Source organism: Delphinapterus leucas, chromosome 17 (genome assembly GCF_059928025.1).
Source record: "Delphinapterus leucas isolate spDelLeu-1000000601 "Yukka" chromosome 17, BTC_Dleu_Yukka2, whole genome shotgun sequence".
NCBI lineage: Eukaryota > Metazoa > Chordata > Mammalia > Artiodactyla > Monodontidae > Delphinapterus > Delphinapterus leucas.
The window spans coordinates 78,858,087-78,884,521 of NC_143145.1; the positions used below are offsets into that span (position 1 = coordinate 78,858,087).

The 26,435-nt window shown below is 40.4% G+C and overlaps 1 protein-coding gene across 1 annotated transcript in view; it reads left to right on the plus strand.

Moving 5' to 3' along the window:
• The window catches only part of CA8 (carbonic anhydrase 8 (inactive)), a 266,760-nt gene that overhangs the window by 234,840 nt on the left and 5,485 nt on the right, over positions 1–26,435 (plus strand). The window contains exon 14 of the mRNA XM_089899127.1: positions 1–26,376. This exon is cut by the window's left edge and continues 24,463 nt beyond it. The gene's annotated coding sequence lies outside the window, so the exon portion shown is untranslated. The remainder of the gene's footprint in view (positions 26,377–26,435) is intronic.

A 26,435-nucleotide genomic window follows, 5' to 3' on the forward strand; every position in this document is an offset into this window, starting at 1 on the left:
TGGTCACATTACTTTTGCACAAGAACAGCCATACCAGTATTACACTGTAATTTGTCCTGATTATATTGATGGCTTCTTACAGAATCTATGAGATTTTGATCACAGTGATATGGTCCCCTGGAGACTATATCCAATAGCTACCTGCCTGATATTACAGAATGCGGTAGATAAAAGAAATTAGTTTTAAAAGTTACCTTGATATAATTTAAGTTTATTAATTATTAAGCATGGAATTCATTCTTTTCTAGGAGCTGCCAGTAATTGTATCTCCTTGAAATCAGTATTCATTCCAACAAAAAGATAAAACCAAATTGCAGCGAGTCATAAAAATTCCTTTTCCCTTCTCACCCTCATTTCTTGTCATACTATTACCTTATTTTATTTTAACTCTTTCTTCAGCTTTATTACTTCTAACCATAAGTATCTTACAGCTATCCCTCTGATTATAACATTTTTCCTTTGGGGAAAATGAGGCTTTGCATTACACTATTTTTACAAATGCTTCTAGGATTAGAAATACAACATTACTCAAATAGGTAGTACACATATTGGTTTACTTAAAATTTATTTCTTTTGTAACACAAGAATAAAATATTGGTCTATTTATAATTGGACCACCAGATATATTTTCCTTTTTCCACAGGGGACAAAATCATACCCAGACTTTAGATATAAGAGCAGACTATGTATACATGAGGGAACTAACATTATTTGAATCTATTACCTTCCTTTCTGCCCATACCTCTTTTCTTCATCATATTACCCACTCCTCGTGGAGACTCCATATTGAGACAAAACAAAATGAAACAAAAGTGAGACAAGATGCAGAAATGGATTTTTCCTTCGTTCACATATAAGAAACCTCTGCATTTTGGTCTATGCTGGGAAGAAACTAATTTAGCTTTTCTTTGATTTGTAGTTTCTTATTTGTTGAATAGAATGGTAATTTCTCACTTCAATGTTTTTTTAGCCTTTTTTGATGGGGGGTGGGGAAGCAGGATAACGATATCATTTTTCATTATCTTTCTCAAAAATTCAAATACTTTTTCATCTTCAGTGAAGTTTGCTCTTAAGATCATTTTAATACTTTTGTTATTTCAAAACAAGGATCTCTCGACCAAAGTTCTGAGCGGTACAAAAAGGAGGGGAGAAGAAATGAACAAGGTAGCGATCTAAACCACCTTAGACTAAGATTATATTTCATTAGACTTCTTAAGTTCTTTAACTACATAAGTTTCACTGAATGTTTGAGATGGAGCTGGACCTGCAGCCCTGGGTCGGGAGACCAGATGCCAGGTTGGGCATCTAAGCCTCAGCACCATATGAGACCCAACTCCTGGGTTTTGTGATCTGAGCCTCATGACAGATTTAACAAATAACAACCTTAAACACTTTGAGTGCTTTAACCAAACAATTATGGTACTAAATTCGACATTACAAAATACTCATCGAAAGGCCTGGATTATATTATGGTGTCTGTATCAATTAGCTGAAAATACAAAATAGTATTTTTAAAGAAGCAAATTACTTCTCTCCTTGGAAGGAATAACATTAGTCTTTTCTCTTCTTACGTGATCAACTTCCCTGCATCCTATCTATCGTCTGTACAAGCCAGTGTGCATTCATCATACTGGTACTGAATGCATCTTGAAACTTTCAACTCCATCCTGTTCCCCTGAGTTCTTTCATAAATACAACATTGATTTCACATGTAGTGCTGTTAAACCTTCTGTTGTTTAATTTTTGCCTTTGTAAAGTCCATTGTTACTATCGTTATAATGCCTTTGGTACTTACATCTGGACAAAATATCCCTTCTCTCTCGTGTTAATGATTAGCAGACAGGGGATATACAGGCTTCAGCTCTTCACTGGCTTAGGAACTCCACTGACCAACCTGGTCTAAGTCACCATAGCATAGGTGCAGAAATTCATCCATGATCCATTCACTTCCCTAGCATGTTTACCACCCTTTTCTCTTTGCCAACTTGATCTTGGAGCTAACAAGGGAACACTGCTGTTGAATTGTGTGCTATAGGTGAGAACAGAAGTGCCAGCTAACTCAATCCAACATTCGTGGGAGCCAGAGCAACGTCATTGCTTCCATTGACTTTTCTGCATTATCAAGAGAAGTAGCCAAAAAGCGTCAGCACCAAATGGCTCCAGGGAGAAGTCTGAGAGTTTTGTTCTGTTGCTATACTTGCATTCATCAGAAAGAAAAGTCTTGGCAGCTGGTGATATCACTCTTAATCAACTGGTCGAAACCTTGTGTCATGCAGTTCGGACCAGCTTCATCGTTCCCAGAAAATCTAACACACTCTTTACAAATGGTCAGCAATCAGCCCACAATCTTCTCTGTAACCCTTCATCCCAAATTGGCAGGGAGCAGCAAGTCTGTGGACTAACAGGATGGCTGGGACGGGAGGCAGCAGGTCCTGCTGGTCATTGGAGGCATTCTCTTCTGATGGTTCTTTTCCTAACTCTGTGGTAGGCAGAGTAACGCCCCTCCCCAAAACATGTCCACGTCCTAAACCCCAGAGTGAGTGAATATGTTAGGTTACATGGCAAAGGGGAATGAAGGTGGCAGATGGAATTACAGTTGCTAATCAGCTGTGCTTGAGATGGGGCGAGCATCCTGAATTATCCAGGTGGACCCAATGTAATCCCACGATCTTTCAGTGCGGGAAGAAGAGGTAGGAGAGGATGTCAGCGGAATGCAATATGTGAAGGACTCAAAACCTCTTGCTGGCTTTGAAGAGAATGAAGGGGGCTACAAGCTAAGGAAGGTGGGTGGCTTCTAGAAGCAAGAAAGGGCAAGATAGTGGATTCTCCCCTAGAGCCTCCAGAAAGGAGTGCAGCCCTGCTGATACCCTGATTTTAGCCCAGTGAGACCCATTTCAGACTTTTGAATTACAGACCTGTAAGATAACACAGTTGTCTTGTATTAAGCCACTGAATTTGTGCTAATTTGTCATAGCAGGAATAGAAAACTAATACGATGTCTTTATCTCACCATTCATTCAGCTGGATCATGAACCCTATTGATGACAAAGCAGATAAACCATTTGTTTAAAATTATCTCAAGTTCACTTTCACTGTCGTCAGAGAAAGTGTCTACACCACCCCAAAATTGTAGAGCTGCTGTTGCTGACATAGAAATTTTAAATGACGTCAAGCGCGTGTGGTGGCGTTTCAAGGTTTTTTTTTTTAATGCAATTCAGGACCTTTCTGATTCTGGATTGTCCCCGAACAATACAGATAGAGTATTTTAATTTAAGTATTTTTATTTAAAAATAATTTCTAACTATGGAAGTCAAAAAAAGGAGTAGGGCTAGAGTCAGTCATTTGTTGGAGCTGCCTTGTACAGGCTTGGAAGTTACGGTTGTTAAAATATTAGTTTCTTAAGCCATGAAATTATCCATGGTGGATGTATTTACTCCTCAGAAATAAGCAGACACTGCAATGGGAGAGGTGACTGCTAAATCTGTAGCAGCACAGCACTGGCTAGAGTTCTCTTGGACAAGCATCCTCAACACATGTTGTATCTCCCTACTCCCAAGATGTGCCCACTACCATCAGTTTAGTATGCATCTTCCACGTTACCTTCTATGTATTTATATACTTTGGGGTTCATGCATAAAACGTATAGTTTTGTTAGCATCTTTCCTATTTGTTTTTACAAGTGTCATGATCAATTTACTTTTCTGTAGCTTGCTTTTTTCCCTCTCAAGAAAATCTTGGTCTCCCTCATTTTTTTAGCCTCTATCATGTATCATATATGTAGCATACTATCATATTGTGTAACTTATTTAACAACTGCTCTATTTACGAATATGATCCTTGTACTCATTTTCTGGTCACTGTGTGTCTAGGATAAATAATGACTTTTGGAATTTCTGGGTTTAAGGGTCTAAGCATTTATAATTTGAACATAAACTGTCAAATTTTTTTCCAAAGGGGCTGTAATAATTCACAGCTCTGCCAGCGGTACATGGCCATGAAGTTTCTCTGATTTTAACCTAGATTTAGTCAATGTACATTTCCCAACATAATGGATGAAAAGTGATCATTTTAATTTGTGTTTCCTTGATCACTACTTACACTTAGCATAATTTCATGTTCATTGGGTATTTGCTATTTGTTTTTAGGGAAATACCTTCTGTTGCTTTCCTTACTTTTCTGTTTTTTGGTCCTTTTTCTAATCAATTTGCAGACCACATTCTGGGTACTAATCGTTTTTCTATTACTATGGTACGAGTATTTTCTCCCATTTCCTTTAACGGTATTGTTTTTTCAACTTTAACTAATCTTTTTATTTTCAATTAGTGTGCAACTGACAGAAGAGTTACAAAGACTGTACAAAGTGTTCCTGTATACCCCTCACCCAGTTTCCCCTATTGTTAACACTTCAAGTTACTATAGTACATTTGTCACAACTGATGAACCAATACTGATGCATTATTATTAACTAAAGTCCATACTTAATTTTTTATTAATTTTCCCCAAGGCCCTTTCTCTGCTCCACGATTCCAATCAGGATACCACGCTACATTAGTTGCCAAGTCTCCTTAGCCTCCTCTGGATTGTGACATGTTTTCAGACTTCCTTTTTTTAATGACCTTGACAGTTTTGTGACGTACTGGCCATGTATTTTGTAGAATGTCCCTCAGTTTTACAAAATAGAATTTTGTTTGTCTGATGTGTGTGTTTTTTTTTAAAAATTAATTTATGATGTCAGAAGTTAGAAAAGTGGTTACTTTCTTTTTTAAATTAATTTATTTATTTTTGCTGTGTTGCGTCTTCGTTTCTGTGCGAGGGCTTTCTCTAGTTGCGGCAAGCCGGGGCCACTCTTCATCACGGGGCGCGGGCCTCTCACTATCGCGGCCTCTCTTGTTGCGGAGCACAGGCTCCAGATGTGCAGACTCAGTAGTTGTGGCTCATGGGCCCAGTTGCTCCGCGGCATGTGGGATCCTCCCAGACCAGGGCTTGAGCCCGTGTCCCCTGCATTAGCAGGCAGATTCCCAACCACTGCGCCACCAGGGAAGCCCAGTCTGATGTGTTTTCCTGGCTTGACGGGGATTGTGGTTGGGGGAAGAAGATCACAGAGGGTAAGTGTCATCTCACCACGTCATGCAAGTGTCCATGCTCTTCTGATTTATCCCTGTTGATATCAACCTTCATTTCCTGGAGAAGGGAATGTTTGCAGTAGGAAGTACTAGGTAAATCATAGAATTGCATTCAGACCTCTGCTTTTTACTGTTTTTTCTATAGAAATTGAATATTGCCTTAATAAGAACTAATTGGCACAAAAAGAGAAACCAGAATATAGGTAATTGAGTTTATTGAATAATTCTGAGTAACTGCATGTTAAATATTTATAAAGTCTGTTGTTTTTATGAGTTTATTTATGACAGATGGATTTTGCCCGTGAAAGTGCACTGGTTAAACTTTCTCTAAGGCTATTTGGTTAAAAGTGATGGTTTCATAAAAAGAAATGAAATTGAGTTATTTGTAGTGAGGTGGATGGACCTAAAGTCTGTCATACAGAGTGAAGTAAGTCAGAAAGAGAAAAACAAATACTGTATGCTAACACATATATATGGAATCTAAAAAAAAAAATAAAAGGTTCTGAAGAACCTAGGGGCAGGACAGGAATAAAGATGCAGATGTAGAGAAAGGACTTGAGGACATGGGGAGGGGGAAGGGTAAGCTGGGATGAAGTGAGAGAGTGGCATGGACATATATACACTACCAAATGTAAAATAGATAGCTAGTGGGAAGCAGCCGCATAGCACAGGGAGATCATCTCGGTGCTTTGTGACCACCTAGAGGGGTGGGATAGGGAGGGTGGGAGGGAGACACAAGAGGGAGGAGATATGGGGATACACATATATGTATAGCTGATTCACTTTGTTATAAAGCAGAAACTAACACACCATTGTAAAGCAATTATACTGCAATAAAGGTGTTAAAAAAAAGGGATGGTTTCCTCTGACTTGTTTTTTAATAGTAAACAATATGACAGGAAATAAACAGAATAAAGACTAGTACAGCACATATTGCATTTATAATAGTATAAATTTACAATTACATCTAATGACCAACGTTAAATACAGTGTATTAAATTATTCAAATTGCTCTTCAGTATAAATTATGCCATTGATTAGATTTACGGTGGTAGCTATGAGATGTAAACTAAATATTGTGACATTCTTTAATTGAAATAAGTGCTTGTACTTCAATTAATGGCAATTTTTTAGGTCATTAACTCTAGAAATTTGTTTTTATAGTCTATTCAGAATTCTACAATCAAATGAATTGAGACACAGGCAGCATGGGTTTTTAAAGAACAAATCAATGTCATATAAACCTGATAACATTTTTGGGATATAATGATAAGGTAGCACACACAATTTGCTCTGCAAAGGAGTGAAAATGTCTATGTCTGTCTCTTCTAAATCTTATTATGTGAAATATGTCGACTTCTTTCCAAATATTGGTTTGTGGGCAAAAGATATCTAGACCTTACGGTGTATGAATTTTGCTCCCCTATCGTTTAACCCATCTGAGAATTCTTCGTTAGCCCTGATAAAATGCAGCCACATATTAACCTCAAGTACAGAGTAGGCAAAGTTAGCACGGTTGTGCCAAAGTGTTCATGGGTGTCACCTGGAGGGAAGGGCAGGGTCTTTATAAAGTGTCTTACAAAACGTGACCGAACCCTTGTCATTTCACTTCAGCAACGTTAAAAGAGTAAAATCTCTGAAGGACACTGACCAAAGTATCAACGTCTAAATGATATTTCTCAAAGTGGGGGCCAAGGACGCATATCAAGATCACCTTGAGTACACATTAAAATGCAAACCTGCTGAATCAGATACTTAGGAACTGGGGAGGCATCTGCAAGTTTCCCATCTCTTTAGGTATCCTTATGCAAACTGAAGTTCAAGGTCCACTGCCATGAAGGGTACTGTTTTATTTATAACGTGTGGGAGAATAAAAATGAATACATGAAGTTCTCAAGTAGAAAGATCTTCCTACCAAATAAAATATCTGTGACAAGATGTTTTGCATTTCTGAGGATATCGTATTCCATGTAGCTTGTCTCCTTTAACCCTTTGTGGTGATAGACTGTGTCACACTCCACCTTGCAGTTACCCAGTATCTCTGCAGTACTAGGGTGTAACCTCCTTGAGGGCAGGAGTCGTGATGTCATCTCTACGTCCTTATAGCACCTATTTGATTGAGGGCCCAAGAATATTTGACGATCTGAATTGGGAAAACAATTAGCTAATCAGATGAGATAAAGTATTACAGTTGCTGAACATTTGTATTACTATTAGGTCCAGTGATAAATTATGATAAATGACACTGAAAACAACAGGCATAGTTTCTGCCCACCAGAAAGTAACACAATCAGTTCTCTTGATTATTTCCTAACATTTTCCTCCTAGCTTAATTCCAAGGCAAACCTTTTCCATCACTTTGCTTTGCATTTATATAACAGTTTCCCTCCAGACTTAAGGGACATTTCCAGGCACGCATGGTAATGTTCTTTGGGCATAAGGGAAGTTGGATTAAATATATACTGACTCTTATATATGTATTTATGATTATTTAGGTAATAATAATGATAAAGGATCAGAAAACATATTAAAGATGCTTAATTCATTCTAACCTTGTACTAACAGGTGAGTAGGTGTTGATTTCTATTTCTCATCTCTTATGTGCTAGAAAATCATGAGATCTCCTACCCTATATCCCCTCAATGAACTCAAAATGTTTTTCCTGTTCTTTGGGTTTGGGGATGGGGGCTGGTGGGGGGAGAAGACTGAAAAGATACTGGAGTTGTGTTTTTTCTGATTTCATCAATCCAAGCCATACAACTCACTAGTGAATGGCAAGATGGTAGCAGCCTTTTATAGGTCACCTGCCTTTGGAGATGTCATCACACAGGGAATTGTTACTTTGTAAATTTCGTACTTTTTAGCTGCTAACAGTGAAGAATTGCCTTCTTGCCCGCCAGCGACTGAACCCGTGTCCCCTGCATTGGCAGGCGGATTCTTAACCACTGCACCACCAGGGAAGTCCTGGAATAATTTTTCATTTTTATTTATACTAATTTATTTTTCCCAGCTTCATAGAGGTATAACTGACAAACAAAATGGTTTGTATTTAAAATGTACCTGATGATTTGATATATGTATACACTGTGAAATGATTACCACCATGAAGTTAATCATAGTTACCATTTCTGTGTGTGTCTGTGTGGTGAGAACCCTTAAGATCTACTCTTTTAGCAAATTTCAAGTAGACAATACAGTATTATTAACTATAGTCACCCTGCTGTACGTTAGAGTCACAGAACTTATAACTGAAAGTTTGTACCCTTTGACCAATATCTCCCCATTTCCCCCACTCAGGCCCTGGCAATCCCCCTTCTACTCTCTGTTTCTGTGAGTTTGACTTTTTCTTAGTGTGGAATAATATTTAATGTTCATCTTTGTGGAGTAATATTTTGTTTATCTTTGTGGAACTTTGCACATGAGACTTTGCCTTTCTAAAAACAGGCTTGTAAAGTCTCTTTGCTTTTCACTTTCAGATTTATACCTGTGATAGAAAAAAGCGGAAAACAAGTCCAGTGATGAGATGAGGCCACCATGTGTTAAGAGCTTTGACAGCAGAGAGACTAAAATAAGTAGCCGGGTAGTTGAAATATCCTGAAAGCAGCAGATTTCTCTATCATTAAGTATGTGTCCAGGGGTGAGTAGATCATGTGGAATGGGGCTGGACAGTGAACCTTTAGTTGTGTTGAAACTGACGATTCCTGCTATCACCACCAGAGGATGTTCTAGGCACACTTTTTGTCAGAGCAACTTGACTCAAACAGCCCATCCTTCCAGCAGAGACAGCATAACGGCTCTGAGGATGTGCAAAATCTCAGTGTCAACAGCAGCTCATAAATGGAAAAGAACATGGTATCAGCTTTGTGTTTAGAAAAGTCTGAGGTGTTTAGCCCAACTGTTCTTGAATCATTACCATGATACTGACAAGCAAAGAAGCTCCTGAGAAACCTGTCAGATTTAGTCCTTGACTGCATACGGTTAATAGAGAAAAGAGCCAGGCTACCTACATTACAATTCTTTTTTGAGTTTTGGGCAAGCAGCCATTTTGGTTATTAGATTTTTTAAAACAAATTCTTGTGGTGAGATTAGGGTAGGAAGAGACACAGGGAAGAGAATAAAGGAGATATTTTTAGGGGAATTTTAGTGTAGTGTTCTTTAGGTAAGTAAGGGGAAGGACAGGGAAATATGCCTTTACAGTCACCCCCAAAATAAGCTACAAAATGCTAAAAAGAGTAGCAAGAGCACCTGTTGTGGATAAGAGCTTTAAAAACTGGTATCTCATAGCAAAGTCTGCTATCAAATGTCAAATGTCAAAAATGACTTGGAGGTTGAATCTCATGTCAGCTCAGAAGGAGACACAGTAAGCTGAAAAGCAACCTGTTTTCCATCAGTTTACTTCATTATGTAAATTATATCCTTTTTGCACGCTGCAAGAACACTTGAGGATATGTGATATATATTAAAATGGATAAGTGTAATATGTTATTAGAGGTAAATCATTGTGTGCATTTGTGTATGTGCGTGTGTGTGTGTGTGTGTATGTGTACACACGCTGAAAATCACAACAAATGTTTTTCAAATTTAAGGGCATGGGTTTTTTTTTTTTTAATTAATTAATTAATTAATTTTTGGCTGTGTTGGGTCTTCGTTGCTGCGCACGGGCTTTCTCTAGTTGTGGCGAACAGGGTCTAGTCTTTGTTGCAGTGTGCGGGCTTCTCATTGTGGTGGCTTCTCTTGTTGCGGAGCACGGGCTCTAGGCACGCGGGCTTCATAGTTGCAGCACACGGGCTCAGTAGTTGTGGCTTGCGGGCTCTAGAGCACAGGCTCAGTAGTTGTGGCACACGGGCTTAGTTGCTCCGCAGCAGGTGGGATCTTCCTGGACCAGGATGTGAACCCATGTCCCCTGCAATGGCAGGCAGATTCTCAACCACTGCGCCACCAGGGGAGCCCAGGGCATGGGTTTTAATATAATACATATTTTAAAGGCCATTCACTGCTTTTAATAGAAAAGGTGTTTTTTTATTTATTCATTTATTTATTTATGTAAGAACACTTAACATGATATCTACCCTCTTAACAGATTTTTAAGCGTACTATACAGTGTTACCTGTAGGCACAGTATTGCACAACAGATCTTTAGAACTTATTCATCTTGAAAGACTGAAAGTTTATGCCCATTCATTAGCAACTCCCCATATCCCACCCCCCCGACACTGCTCCCCACCAGCCTACTCTCTGCTTCTATGATTTTAACTACTTTGGATACCGTACATACCTGGAATCATTCAGTGTTTGTCCTTCTGTGCTTATTTCTCTTAGTGTGATGTCCTCAGTGTTCATCCATGTTGTCACATATGGCAGGATTTCCTTCTTTTTTAAGGCTGAAGAGTATTCCATTGTATTTATAGACCACATTTTCTTTATCTATTCATCCATCGATGAACCTTTAGGTTATTCCCACATCTTGGCTGTAGTGAACAGAGCTGCAATATATTCATTATTATAAGGTTTGATTTATTTTTTAAAGATTCTCATAGTAAAATAATGAAATAATTGATATAAATCTTAGTGACAGCTACAGTTCTTATAGAAAAAACAATTGGCACCTGGACCCTAGGCATGGAATCTAGCAGGCAGGTGACTTTGTGTACAAGTTGAGGTCATGGCTGCAGTCCCCTGGGACTTCAAGGGACTCACAAATGCCTTCCTCCTGGAAACGCTGGGGGTCAGTGTAACAATCTAGTGTCTGGGGTTCCACTGCCACACTAGTTACCTCCTGCCCATCTGTTTATTACGTGAACATGGGTCGTCCAGACAACGGGGGACTCTAGTAGCTCACAGGATTACTGTGAAAATGAAAGAAACTAACAAATGTAATGTGAGTAGCCAATGCCTGGCCCATACTAGGCATTGAATAAATACCAATTATTATTATTTCATTATTTCTGTCTCTTGTTAGCCATAGCTGTACCTGAAAAAGACCACATTCAGAGCCCAACTCCATTGAGTTTGGAAGGAAAGCAGAAACTCTCATCTTCAGAAACTTTGAAGAATTACCTGAGTTAATTGGAAAGAAAGTCCCATGAGAGGCCCTTCTGGTTTCCTTCCTAGAGCACATCTCACCAGAATCACTGATTGTATCATTTAATTGTTACCACCATGATGATCCTGGATTGGCTGATTTTTATCAAAGGAGTATTAACACCTCTTCATCAAAGGTGATATTAACAGCAGTAAACCTTGGTTTATTGGGGCTAGTGAGAGCAACCAAGGCAATAAAACAGGCTTGCCTGGGATCACCTAGGAGGTGCTGGTTTCAGAAAAACAAGTGCCAAACAACAGAGTGCTTGACGGGAGTGCAGGGAGGGGTCAAATGGAAGAGAGAGATAAAAAAAAAACCCAAAAAACAAAAAAAACTTCCCCTCTGCCCAGTGTGAGTCTGGTAATGATCTAGACTATGATGTTGATATTTACTATTATTATACAACTCAGTTCTCTAAAAACATATTTTAAAAGCCATCAAGGGAAAGTATCTGTACTTTGTCACTACTTATCAGAAACAAATATGTTTATCAAGACTTTCACTTCACATGCCTCTTCAATTTATTTTCTAAAATTATGCTAGTTACATAAAATTCACTGTAAACATGAGTTGCTGGATTTTACTAGAACTCTACGTGAAGGTCAAGTTTCCAATAAAAATGCTATGGTAAAAAGGATTTGGGTCTCGAATTAAGGACAGACATTACTGTAAGTGTATTTTGGTAGGAAGTCACAATTTTTAAAAATTAATTAATAATTTTTGGCTGCGTTGGGTCTTCATTGCTGCGCGTGGGCTTTCTCTAGTTGTGGCTAGTGGGGCTACTCTTCATTGTGGTGCACGGGCTTCTCATTGCGGTGGCTTCTCTTGTTGCGGAGCACCGTCCCTAGGCGAGCGGGCTTCAGTACTTGTGGTTTCACGGGCTCAGTAGTTGTGGCTCGCGGGCTGCAGAGCGCAGGCTCCGTAGTTGTGGTGCACAGGTTTAGTTGCTCCTCGGCATGTGGGATCTTCCTGGACCAGGGATTGAATCCATGTCCTCTGCATTGGCAGGTGGATTCTTTTTTTTTTTTTTTGCAGTACGCAGGCCTCTCACTGCATAAAGGGCATAAAGAGACCCGTATCCCAGCCTCTCCTGCAGGTTGGTGTGTTCTTTGGGACTAGGTTCTTTCTGCACAGTGGGGTATAAGCAGAAGTGATGCTGCCATATATGCAGTTCATCTCTCTAAAAAGGGGTGTGTGCACACATCTCTGGCCTTTCCCACTGGTTGGAGGCCTGGAGCAGCTATTCTGCACCAGAAATGGAAGCTGTGTGCTGACCATGGCAGGGGCACCCAACCCGTCCTGGACCACTCTTCCCTGGCCTATTACATGAGAGGGAAATGAAGTTCCGTTTAAGCTATGTTTGGCTCTCTGCTATAGCTAGGTAGCCTGTTTTGTAACTGATATAATCATGAGGTGTTCTAACGGGTTTTAAAACATTGACTTATGATAATATAAATGACTTAGGAATGTTCAGGAAAGAGTGTCTCAATTTAAAGCAATTGTCCCAATGTTGGGTATCCCAGATACACGGGTATTTGACAGGACAGGTCTATGCAGGCAACTGGGGTCCTGTAACACTATCTCAAAAATAGCAAACCCAATCTGAGAGATATCTTACAGAACAACTGCGTGTATACTTCAAATATATCAAGGGCAATAAAGAGCAAGGCTCAGGAACTATTTCAGATGAAAGGAAATGAGACAATTAAATGCAATGTATGGTCATGGACAAGGGAAAAAGAGCTGTAGGGGCCATTATTGGAACTGTTGCTAAAGTTTGAGCATGGACTGTCCTTTAGATACATCAGTTCTAATAATCTTGATCTTGATAACTGTGTTGTGGTTATATAAGAAAATATCTTTGTTCTTAGAAAAAACAATGAAGATTTAAGTTTAAAGCATCATGATGTGTACAACATATTCAAATGGTTCAGAAAAAATATGCACACGTATATATGTATACAACACCCATGAATACTACTGGGAGAGAGGGAGAGAGAGAGAGAGAGAGAGAGAGGAAATGATAAAGCAAATGGATAAAACAAATGTAAACAGTTGGAGAGTTAAGGTGGTAAAGTGTAGAATAAACACCAGCAACTTTTCTGTAAGTTTATTTATTATTCTTTTTTAATATATATGTATCTTAAAAAAATATTTTAATTAATTACTTAATTTATTTGGCTGCACCGGGTCTTAGTTGCGGCCTGTGGGATCTAGTTCCCTGACCAGGGATCGAACCCAGGCCCCCTGCATTGGGAGCACAGAGTGGACCCACTGGACCACCAGGGAGGTCCCTCGATAAGTTTAAATTTAGGTCAAAATGAGAAAGTATAATGAAAAAGAGATGAGTATCATTTTCTCCTCCTCAGTCATCAACAATAACATCAATAGTCACATACTTGTATTTGAATATTGCCTGCCAATTAAATTTTTGCTGTTGGCAAAACTTGGCCGGGTGCTCAAGCATGTGACCCTACATTTTGGGCCCATTTCCAATGCTCCAAATTTTCCTTGAAGCAAATTTGTCAAAATAATTGTGGAATAAACTCCCAATTTAGAAGTTGTCAAAACAGACCCACTCTCCATCTTTTATAGAAGAGCAGATGTGGACTTTGGGTTTGCATAGCAGGTGGAATTAGAGGCCGATACTAAGCATGGACTAAAATTCAATTAGTGTGTTTTGGTGATGTGTATATTTCCCCAATTTAGGGACATGCTCCAAAATAGATGCCTGTACACGTCCACTTCAAAAATATTGAAAGTGAGGTGGTGTCAGGGATGTGCATTAAGGTCATCTTTATACCAGTAAAGCTACTCTAAGTCAGAAACATCCTGTAATCCAGTAATGTTATCTTCCAATTATTGATGAAAAGAGACAACACAGATGCTTTCACAGACCAGACACCTCAGCGATTACTTCTTAGGTCATCAATAGGTCCTGAAAGATTCTTAGATTACTTAGACAGTGGATTTTGGGTCGCAGCTTGCCTAATTTTCTCCAGACCCTGGTTAGAAATTCATTCATTCATTCAACAAGCATTTTTTTTTTTTGCGGTACACGGGCCTCTCACTGTTGTGGCGTCTCCCGTTGCGGAGCGCAGGCTCTGGACGCGCAGGCTCAGCGGCCATGGCTCATGGGCCCAGCTGCTCCGCGGCATGTGGGATCTTCCCGGACCGGGGCACAAACTCGTGTCCCCTGTATCGGCAGGCGGACTCTCAGCCACTGCGCCACCAGGGAAGCCCTCAACAAACATTTTTAAGCACTGCCAACTGTCAGCCACTGAGTTAAGTACTGAAATGACACAGTTTGCCCTTCTAGTGCTTATAGTCAAGAGAGAATGAGGGAGGTAGTATTAGTTGAGAACCTTAGTCCTATATGAATTCATTCTTGTTGTGTCTTGCCATCTTCTTTTCATTTTCTAGCGGTTCCTCTTAAGATGCATAAGTTCCTCTTATACGCATAATATAAATATTTTCTTTTACAAAAGTAGTGTATGGAAATCACATATCCAACTACAGTTAAAGTTAACTTTCAATGCACATGGGGGAGATGTTGGTTGAAGGGTACAAATTTCCAGTTAGAAAATGAATAAATTCTGGGTATCTAATGCACAGCACTGTGAACGTAGTTAACAATACTGTATATGTACTTGACTGTTGCTAAGAGAATAGATCTTAAATGTCCCAACCATAAAAAGAAATGGTACTTTTGTCATGTAATGGAGATGTTGGCTAAGGCTACAGTGGTCATTGTACTGCAGTAGGTAAGTCTATGAAATCAACACGTTGTACGTTGTGTTGACATATAACACACAAGTTTATATGTCAATTATATCTCAAGAAAGCTGGGGAAAAAGTTAAATGCATGCAGTAACTTTATGACAACTCAAATAAATATAAACTTAGTTTTACTTTCTGGTCAAATATCATGTTGACAGTTCAAAGGGGGATTTTGGAAAACTAATTACTCATCCCTCTTTCCTCGTGGCTTCATGCAAAGAGATTAATATATAGCAAATTTTTTTTTTTAATTTATTTTTTTGGCTGCGTTGGGTCTTCATTGCTACGCATGGGCTTTCTCTAGTTGAGGCGAGCGGGGCTACTCTTCACTGAGGTGTGCGGTGCGTGGGCTTCTCATTGCAGTGGCTTCTCTTGTTGCGGAGCACAGGCTCTAGGCACGCGGGCTCAGTAGTTGTGGTGCCCAGGCTTAGTTGCTCCTCGGCATGTGGGACCTTCTCGACCAGGGGTCAAACCTGTGTCCCCTGCATTGGCAGGCGGATTCTTAACCACTGCTCCACCAGGGAAGTCCCTATATAGCAATTTTTAATAAAATACTAATGTGTTAGTAGCTGGTAATCACCCCATCTGTTCCAACATTGTCCTCTTGTGTAGTATCTGTGCAGGACAACGTGGTTCAGGCTTGAAACTTCTCTTCTGAATCTAGGATAATTGGATCTGGGAAATCTGCTGACCTCTGGGAAGCAGGAATGAAAGGTGGCATCAGATCATGGGTGCTGGCTTCTCCCCCCGGGAAGCAAAGCCCAAGAAAGGTCTCATATTTTGGCCAGTAACAACTTCTCTTCATCTGAGGGCAAGAAGCCTAGATAAGGACATTGGGATGAGGACAAAAGTTCCCTTTTTAACATTCTACACTGTCTTTATTAAAGATTTGTTGGGTGGGTTATACTTCTCTCTACAGCTGTAAGGTCCTTGTGAGCAGAAACCGTACCTTAACACATTTTTTATTGTCTCTGCCTAAAGTAATAGAGACATGTTTGCTGCTTGATCAAGCTTAATTGCTTTATGCTTTAGGTGACGTTTTTTAGAAGGCATTTTGAGATCTCCAGGTGCCTTCAGGATATGACTATAAACATCAATTTCCATTGTACTGTACATGTACACAAGTCTTGGTTAATAGATATTTCCAGATAAAGTAGCTTCTACAGCACTACAGTGTAGGATATTAATAGTTTTACAGTATCTGTGTCACTATGGAACAACATGATTCAATAGCATAAAGCTACTGAATTAATTACCCCAAAGAAAGTACGGTGCTACCTGCTTTTAAACTATTTTAATATGAGGTTTATACCACAGGACTGAGCAAAAAGAAAATTATGCCTGTTGAAGAACAACTTTCTGGAGATTGTGTTTGATACAATTAATTTTTTTTCTCTGGAAAAATCTAATCAACCATTAATTTTATAATTACATAATTATCTGTTCCAAAGATCACACATTTACCAAGAGAATGCATGCAGAATGTGTTTTGAAGGTATTTTGTCCATCTATTAGCCAAAAATTCTATCCATTCATGACTATTTAGTAAGCTTTTTTTTTTTTTTTTTTTGCGGTATGCAGGCCTGTCATTGTTGTGGCCTCTCCCGTTGCGGAGCACAGGCTCCGGACGCGCATGCTCAGCGGCCATGGCTCACGGGCCCAGCCGCTCTGCGGCATGTGGGATCTTCCTGGACCGGGGCACGAACCCGTGTCCCCTGCATCGGCAGGCGGACTCTCAACCACTGCGCCACCAGGGAAGCCCCTTAGTAAGCTTTTATGGATATAAATGTAATAAATAATACTCAGCAAATATTTATTGGATGGACTCATTGACCTCCCTTGAAGAACTGGCTTAAAAAAGCAAGATTCCACAAACATCTGAGCCTATTTATTCCCTCAACAGCTTTCTAGTTGACCTCGGCATCAATCCATTCATCTCAGTGATGACAATTGTGGAGAATCAGATTGGACCACACAGACCTGGAACTTCCAACAAACTCTGCTCTTGGTCAAAGCATTTTCTAGTAGACTAACATTGTCTTCTGTTCTCTGGTTAACAGAGGGACATCATGGACATATCCATAAGTTAGAAATCATAGTGAGCACATCCATCTTCAGTGCTAAAAAGAAAGTGATGTGTCGACTACTGTAGCGTTGCAAGCTGGTGAATAATGGACAGACCTACAATGGGTTTATTCCTGACTCTAGTTAGACATTAACTCCCTCCTTAATGTATTAGTGTGCATGGGCATATTTGATGCTATTTATTTAACATCCTCTATGATAACTAAGTAGGATACAGCAGCGATGAGTCTGCATTCTAGAAATACACCTAAAGTAAGGCAGAGTTTCTCTAAATTGTAATTGACTAAATGTGTAGTTTCTAGGGTGGTATTTCGTGAACTAGAGTTGCTGGGTTGTTTTTTTTTTTTTTTCAGGTCCAATACACCTCTAAGAACATTTCTTATTTTGTGTTTATAATATGAAGATACTTAAAATAGAACACAAAAGTAATGTATGGATCCGCTGGATCTTGTAGGTGACCACTTCACGATCGAGCATGGCCATGTACTTTCAGTGTCTGTGATTACCTTTGCTTTTGAGACAACATCAATATTTTCACACTGATAGCCTTGCCCCTCTGGGGATCCAAAGCCATATACTCCTAGGCCCCACATATCTGAATTTGAAAAAAATCTTACTCTAGAATAGAGAAGAGGATTCCACAATCCTCTTACATCAGAGAAACCCTATCCACTCTTACTCTGGTAGGGAAAGGATTAATTAAAAGAAGCTTCAACTGTTAATACCATAGATCTTGTGAGATGCTGCTACAGTATTGGGATTAGCTGGATGAGAATGGCTGCTAAGTGTTGTTGAATGAAGTAATCCCACCTGCCACAGAAATCCTGGGAGCCTGTGTTATTGGCTCAGTCACTAGGGATTCTATACATGTCAAAAAGAACTTTGCCATGACAGGGTGACTTGAAGTTACTATGTATGATATAGGGGAACAATGGAATCTGTTATTTGAGTACCAAAAGAAGCTTTTATTCTATATTATTTTATCATTTGGCCACACCATGCAGCCTGTGGGATCTTAGTTTCCCAATCAGGGATTGAACCCAGGCCCCAGCAGTGAAAGTGGAGTCCTAACCACTGTACCACCAGGGAAGTCCCCAAAAGAAGCTTTTTTTTTTTTTTTTAACTTTTTTTTTAAACATCTTTATTGGCGTATAATTGCTTCACAATGGTGTGTTAGTTTCTGCATTACAACGAAGTGAATCAGTTATGCACATACATACATCCCCATATCTCCTCCCTCTTGTGTCTCCCTCCCACCCTCCCTATCCCACCCCTCTAGGTGGACACAAAGCACAGAGCTGACCTCCCTGTGCTATGCGGCTGCTTCCCACTAGCTATCTATTTTACATTTGGTAGTGTATATATGTCCATGCCACTCTCTCACTTCATCCCAGCTTACCCTTCCCCCTCCCCGTGTCCTCAAGTCCATTCTCTACGTCTGTCTTTATTCCTGTCCTGCCCCTAGGTTCTTCAGAACCATTTTTTTTTAGATTCCATATATATGTGTTAGCATATGGTATTTGTTTTTCTCTTTCTGACTTACTTCACTAGGTATGACAGACTTTAGGTCCATCCACCTCACTACAAATAACTCAATTTCGTTTCTTTTTATGGCTGAGTAATATTCCATTGTATATATGTGCCACATCTTCTTTATCCATTCATCTGTCAATGGGCATCTAGGTTGCTTCCATGACCTTGCTATTGTAAATAGAGCTGCAATGAACATTGGGGTGCATGTGTCTTTTTGAATTATGGTTTTCTCTGGGTATATGCCCAGCACTGGGATTGCTGGGTCATATGGTAGTTCTATTTTGAGTTTTTTAAGGACCCTCCATACTGTTCTCCATAGTGGCTGTATCAATTTACATTCCCACCAACAGTGCAGGAGGGTTCCCTTTTCTCCACACCCTCTCCAGCATTTGTTGTTTGTAGATTTTCTGATGATGCCCATTCTAACTGGTGTGAGGTGATTGTAGTTTTGATTTGCATTTCTCTAATAATTAGTGATGTTGAGAATTTTTTCATGTGCCTCTTGCCCATCTGTATGTCTTCTTTGGAGAAACGTCTATTTAGATCTTCTGCCCATTTTTGGATTGGGTTGTTTGATTTTTAATACAGAGCTGCATGAGCTGTTTATATATTTTGCAGATTAATCCTTTGTCCGTTGATTCGTTTACAAATATTTTCTCCCATTCTGAGGGCTGTCTTTTCATCTTGTTTATAGTTTTCTTTGCTGTGCAAAAGCTTTTAAGTTTCGTTAGGTCCCATTTGTTTATTTTTGTTTTTATTTCCATTACTCTAGGAGGTGGATCAAAAAAGATCTTGCTGTGATTTATGTCAAAGAGTGTTCTTCCTATGTCTTCCTCTAAGAGTTTTATAGTGTCCGGTCTTACATTTAGGTCTCTAATCCATTTTGAGTTTATTTTTGTGTATGGTGTTAGGGAGGGTTCTAATTTCATTCTTTTACATGTAGTTGTCCAGTTTTCCCAGCACCACTTATTGAAGAGACTGTCTTTTCTCCATTGTATATCCTTGCCTCTTTTATCATAGATTAGTTGTCCATAGGTGTGTGGGTTTATCTCTGGGCTTTCTGTCCTGTTCCATTCATCTATATTTCTGGAAAAGCAGACATTAAAAAAAATAGTTTTGTTTCAAGATGATCGCAAATGAATTTTTCCTCAAGCACATTTCTTCTAGATGTTTTTTTCCTCATAGACATTTAATCTCCATGCTTCTGATTTATTTACGCCTGACTCATCAAAATCTGTTTTTTTTTAAAGTGTTCTTTGAAGTCTAAGGAACCTAAATAAGATTTGTAAAAGATGTTTAAGTCTGGAAATCATGTTGGCAACACAAAATAAAACATGAACGAGCCAGTTTGAATTGCCATAAGTACTGCTCTGATAATCTGCTATGAGGTTCCTTGTAATCATCTTTGTGACTGACTCACTCCCTGGATAGAGGCAAATTTGAGTAGAAAATCAAAAAATCTGCATTCTTGGGCTTCCCTGGTGGCGCAGTGGTTGAGGGTCCGCCTGCCGATGCAGGGGACACGGGTTCGTGCCCCGGTCCGCGAAGATCCCACATGCCGCGGAGCGGCTGGGCCCGTGAGCCATGGCCGCTGAGCCTGCGCGTCCGGAGCCTGTGCTCCGCAACGGGAGAGGCCGCAACAGTGAGAGGCCCACGTACCGAAAAAAAAAAAAAAAAAATCTGCATTCTCTTCCTGCCTCTCCCCGAAGATACAATGGAGTGCTGTATTCAAAAGTGAAATGTTTTATTTGCAATTAAATTCAAACAGCTGTTTCCTTTCTTTAAAAAATGATTATCCAGTAGTTTCACTATCATCAATATTGAGAAGATAACAGATTTGGAAGATTTAACTAATAGAAAAGAGTGCAAGGATTCCTTGACTTTTGGAGTAACTAATTCTAAATAGTGGCTAATTCTGGAACATCTCTCATCTTGTTTTGATCTGAAACAGATGTGCCTTCTACCCCTGACAAAAGTACTGCATGGGTGATTCACTAAGTTGTTTGAAGCATCAATTTTGCATTACCTGTTGAACAGCAGAGATGCGCATGCTTTCTGCGTCCATGTGGTCACACGAGGTCCTTCTCGTCATCTCCCCACGACGGAGCGAGGGCTGTGGGCTGGGGCAGAGTCAGGACCAGGGAGCATGATGAGGGTCAGCGGTCCCGCAGGAAGCCTCTACGCGACTAGGTTTGGAGCACCTCAGCCAATGGGCCACAGCACATGCAGGAGGGAGAAGGGAGGACATACCAGTGGGCACGAGGCGTGGGGGGCTGATGAGCCACTTCAAGAAGGCAAATGGCCAAGGCAGAGAAAAGTACAACCTGCCCTACTCAATATAGTAGCCAGCTAAGGGCTACTGCTGCCAAGGGCTCTTTAAATTAGAATTCATTAACATGAAGCAAAGATAAAGATTTATTTCCTCAGTCACACGAGCCACATATTAAGGGTTCAACAACCACATTTTGGTGAGTGCAAAACACGAAAAGTTTACAACATTGTAGACGTAAACCGTCTGTGTCATAATCCCAAATATGACCATCTTCGCTCCAGGTTGAAAGCAGAGTCTCATGGAAAACAAACTTATGGTTACCAGAGGGGATAGAGGGGGTGGGGGGAGATAAATTAGGAGTTTGGGATTAACATATACACACTACTGCGTATAAAACAGATAAACAACAAGGACCTACTGTATAGCACAGGGAACCATATTCAGTGCCTTGTAATAATCTATAATGGAAAGGAATCTGAAAAACTATATATGTATAACTGAATCACTTTGCTGTACACCTGAAGCTAACACGACATTGTAAATTAACTATACTTCAATTAAGAAATGGTTATTAAAAAAAAAAGCAAAGTCTCACCTTTGCCCAATTACATATGGTCAGAACAGCCATCTTTATTGAATGAGAAAACAAAGGAGAGACATTGCATTAAGTCACTGCTAATTCAAAAGGAGTCATGTACCACAGTGTTCACTGCAGGTCTATTTACAGTAGCCAGGACATGGAAGCAACCTAAGTGTCCATCGACAGATGAATAGATAAAGAAGATGTGGCACATACATACAATGGAATATTACTCATCCATAAAAAGAAACGAAATTGAGTTATTTGTAGTGAGGTGGATGGACCTAGAGACTGTCATACAGAGTGAAGTAAGTCAGAAAGAGAAATAAATACCGTATGCTAACACATATATGTGGGATTTAAAAAAAAAAAATCGTTCTGAAGAACCTAGGGGCAGACCGGAATAAAGACGCAGATGTAGAGAATGGACTTGAGGACACGGGGAGGGGGAAGGGTAAGCTGGGACGAAGTGAGAGAGTGGCCTTGACATATATACACTACCAAATGTAAAATAGCTAGCTAGTGGGAAGCAGGCGCATAGCACAGGGAGATCAGCTCTGTGCTTTGTGTCCACCTAGAGGGGTGGGATAGGGAGGGTGGGAGGGAAGGAGACACAAGAGGGAGGAGATATGGAGATATGTGTATGTATAGCTGATTCACTTTGTTGTAAAGCAGAAACTAACACACCATTGTAAAGCAATTATACTCCAATAAATATGTTAAAAAAAGTCACTGCTAAATTAGATAGATCCCACTTTAAAAATGGAACGCATAACTAATTTCTGATTTTTCCTGAGAGGAGGCATCTCTTGAGAGTCTTTAAGTCTTTAAAGTATCCAGAATGCCTTTTAGTATAATTATTAAAAAATTCTTTGTGAATATATTATTTACAGTATTCAAAAAATGCAGGCAAGGGGCTATGGGGTATCAAGGCTAATGCAACTGGGACACAATTCAGTTTTCTCACTTGGCCCTTCGAGCTCCACGTGATGGGGTTGCTCTCTTTCTCCACCTTTCCTCATCAACTCCTCCTCTCATCCATCAGGCTGAAGACAGACTGGGGCACCGTCTGTCTTCTGAACACGCCAAGCCAGTTTTTGTTCCAGACATGTTGCAAATGTTATTTCCTCAGTGTGAGGTTCTCTTCCCTCAGATCTTTGCACGGCTGGCACATGTGACCTAACACCTGAATGCTGACAAGGGGTTAAGTCAAACATGATCCTCCTGGATGACCTTCTGGACACCTGTCTATGGCCCCTGCTTCCAGCCTTTTGCACTCCTGTAGCTCTATGTATTTATAATTCATCTGTATCAACTTCTTTGTGGTACTTGCCACTCCCTGAAATGACCTCAATTACTTGTTTATTGTTTGTGAGCAAGGACCTTGTCTCCTTCACTGCGGTATACAGTGCCTAGAACAGAGTCTGGTAATAAACATCTGTTTAAACAATGAATGAATGAATGCACGAAAGGGATAAAGCCCTGCCTCTGTGTTGCTTATGTTCTAGTGAAATAGTAATAGCTAACAAGTGAGCATTTACTATAGAGTAGACACTTTACATAAATTATCTATTTTACTAATGTAGAAATCTGATAAAATACTCTCATTATCCCTATTCTACAAATCAAAAATACTGGGTCTTAGATCAGTTGAGTAACTTGCACGAGATTAATGGGTGGAGACAGAATGGAGCGCAGGCAATCTTATCCCAGGACAACGCCTTCATCAGAGGGCTGTCTGTCTCTTTCTCCTCTATGTGTACATTTCAGAATTAATTTCCTCAATTGGGTTCCACATCCCCTTGAGTCCTTGGTGCTTGAGTCTTACTTTGAATGAATAATAATGATAATGATAATAAGCTACAATGTTTATAAAGCCCTCTACGGTTTATGTAGCAGATTCTCATGTGTTATCTCTTTTTGGATCCTTATAACTATCCTCTGAGCTAGGCAGGAAAGATATTATTATCAGCAAAATCACCCAGTGGAGAAGATACTCAGCATAAAGGAAAAAATCATTATTTTTGCATGTGAGAAAAACAGTGTCACCCTGATTTTAAATGTCACCCCAATTTTGAGAATAGCCTCTGGCTTCTCCGTGAAATCACTGGAGTGAATGGTAGAAGATAAGTAGCACTTCTGTGCATGAATAAACCATGAAATATTATTTGACAATAAAATTTTCAATTAATGTGGAAATATTTGCTCTGAATCTTGGCTCTTGACGGTTTAAGTCTCGGCCAGATATTAAACATATGTTTTATTTCATTGCACAAAGCACTTTGCAGACGCTTAGATTCCTGAGAAACTGAAAACTGCCGTTTTTCAGCATCCTGAATATGAATTAGGCTGATGGATGGACCATGTTGGGAGAATTAGGTTCTCTGGGACACTAAGTAGCCTTTACCCTTGCGCAGCGTGGCTCTGTTAGAGAAACAGGGGCTTTTACTCCGACCAGCTTTTAGATGCCAGTTTTCCTGGGCCTCTTGATCCTTTGTGGAATCCTCTTCAATTCAGTGACCATGCCAAAAAATAGTAAAATTTTAAAAAGGGAATCTGATCAAATATTTTTGACCAACGCGTTTATTTAGAATTGTGTACCTTAAAAAAGATCTGTGTGATGTCTCAGACAAATACGCAGATTGCAGGGTAGGCATTTTATTGTGCACAGTGACGCAATGGGAGACGATGAAACAAAATGAATGAAGCGGAACTCCATGGATGATAACGGATTGACGTGGAAATGGAATGTTGAGTAAAAAAAGAGCAAGATGCAAAAGTGTAGTTACAGTGCATCAGTTATGTGACATTACTAACATGTAAAATTGCCCGATTATTTTATACATGCATTTGCAGCTAAAATATAAGGATGCTGGTGATAAAGGTAGACGTTAAATTCAGGGTAGTGATTGGTTCAAGGGCTGGTGGGGGAAGGTAGGAAATGGGACCCGTGAGATGTACTCAGGATGCTGCAATTGTATTTGTAAGTGGTAGATTCATGGGGGGTTGTTACTTATATTATTCAGTTTACTTTTTTAAAAAAATTATTTTTTAAAATTTATTTTTATGTTTGGCTGTGTTGGGTCTTCATTGCTATGTGCAGGCTTTCTCTCGCTGTGGCGAGTGGGGGCTACTCTTCGTTGCGGTGCGCGGGCTTCTCATTGCGGTGGCTTCTCTTGTTGCTGAGCATGGGCTCTAGGCGCAAGGGCTTCAGTAGTTGTGACACATGGACTCAGTACTTATGGCTTTTGGGCTCAGTAGTTGTGGTGTGTGGGCTTAGTTGCTCCGCGGCATGTGGGATCTTCCCGGACGAGGGCTCGAACCCGTGTCCCCTACATTGGCAGGCAGATTCTTTTCTTTTTTTTGCCGTACGCGGGCCTCTCACTGCTGTGGCCTCTCACTGCTGTGGCCTCTCCCGTTGCAGAGCACAGGCTCCGGATGCGCAGCCTCAGCGGCCATGGCTCACGGGCCCAGCAGCTCCGCGGCATGTGGGATCTTCCCAGACCGGGGCACGAACCCGTGTTCCCGGCACCGGCAGGTGGACTCCCAACCACTGCGCCACCAGGGAAACTCGACAGTCAGATTCTTAACCATTGCGCCACCAGGGAAGCCCTTGTTTACTTTTCAAAAAGCTAAGATATTTTATCACTGAACAACAAAAACCCCATTCTCCTACATAGTTGCAAAACAGTTTGGTAACTGCCACAACAGAGGTGTGTAGAGGGAGGAGGAAGCCTTTGTTTAAAGCTCAGAAGGTTGCAGAAGAGAGGGGAAAACATGCAGCTGCCCTGAAGGATGGGTGAGGCTGAGCTGGCGGTGAGATCATTCTAGGAGAAGAAAAGCACATCCAAAGTACCAGGGGCATGACAACACCTGACGTGAATGGAAGCCGGCATCATAATTCCTGGGGCTGGAGCATACGCCACAGGTCAAAACCATACGTACAAGGTCATGAGGTACTTAAGAAAGCGGATTCTGGACTACCTGGGTTCAAAATCTGGCTCTGCCTTTTACACTATGTAACCATCATTTTTTTTATTAAACAATTTTTATTTGTTTAAAAATTTTTTGTTTAATTTTTTTGGCTGCGCCCTGCAGCATGTGGGATTTTAGTTCCCCAACCCGCACCCCCTGCATTGGAAGGGTAGAGTCTTAACCACTGGACGGCCAGGGAAGTCTCCTTTAACCATCATTTTGTTATTTAATCTCTCTGTGCCTCTATTTCCTCATCTGTGAAATGGGGCTACAGAGACAATACTTAGTGTTAGCTGCCTTTGTTGTTACGATGAGGGTGATAATCATTAACCCTTACAGCAACCCACCTGCTCCTACAGGCACCCTGAGTCCTGTGGATTCTGCCTTACTAGGGTCTCTAATGTTACTCCCTTCTACTGCAGCTCAAGTCCTCAGCCTCAGTTCATGTGTCCTTCAAAACGAGACGATCGGCCTCAAGCCCCGCTCCTCTCACGTCAGGTTGGAAGGCCTTCCCGGGATGCTTTGCGGTGCCTGCACATTCAGGGGGAGTGTCTTCCATGGGCCAGAGCAGCCTCCCCTCACCCAGCCTGCTGACCTTGAGTGCCATCCAGAGTAATATGTATTCATCCCACTATCCATAATCTGTTTCCACATATCATGTGCTTGGTGCATCATAAAACTTTGGCACAGAGAAAGTCGAAAACAAAGGAGAAGTCTTTAATTCTTATTTTAATATGCCACTTCACTAGATTTCTCTCTCTCTTTTGTTCCTGTACTTATTGTTTCTAGGTTAACGCAGCTTTCATGCCCCTGTATCAGAGATGGGAATTGTCATCTCTCATTTCCCCGTCTCATTATTTTGACTCAGGAGGTAGAATGTGCATCAACCATTGATGGCATGTTTCGTCTCCCCACTGACCATCTGCAGTCCTCTCCTCACTCTGAGGTAAGCTCATTGCTTGCCTTTGGCTTTCGGTGTTATTGTACATCCTTCCTTCCTATGTG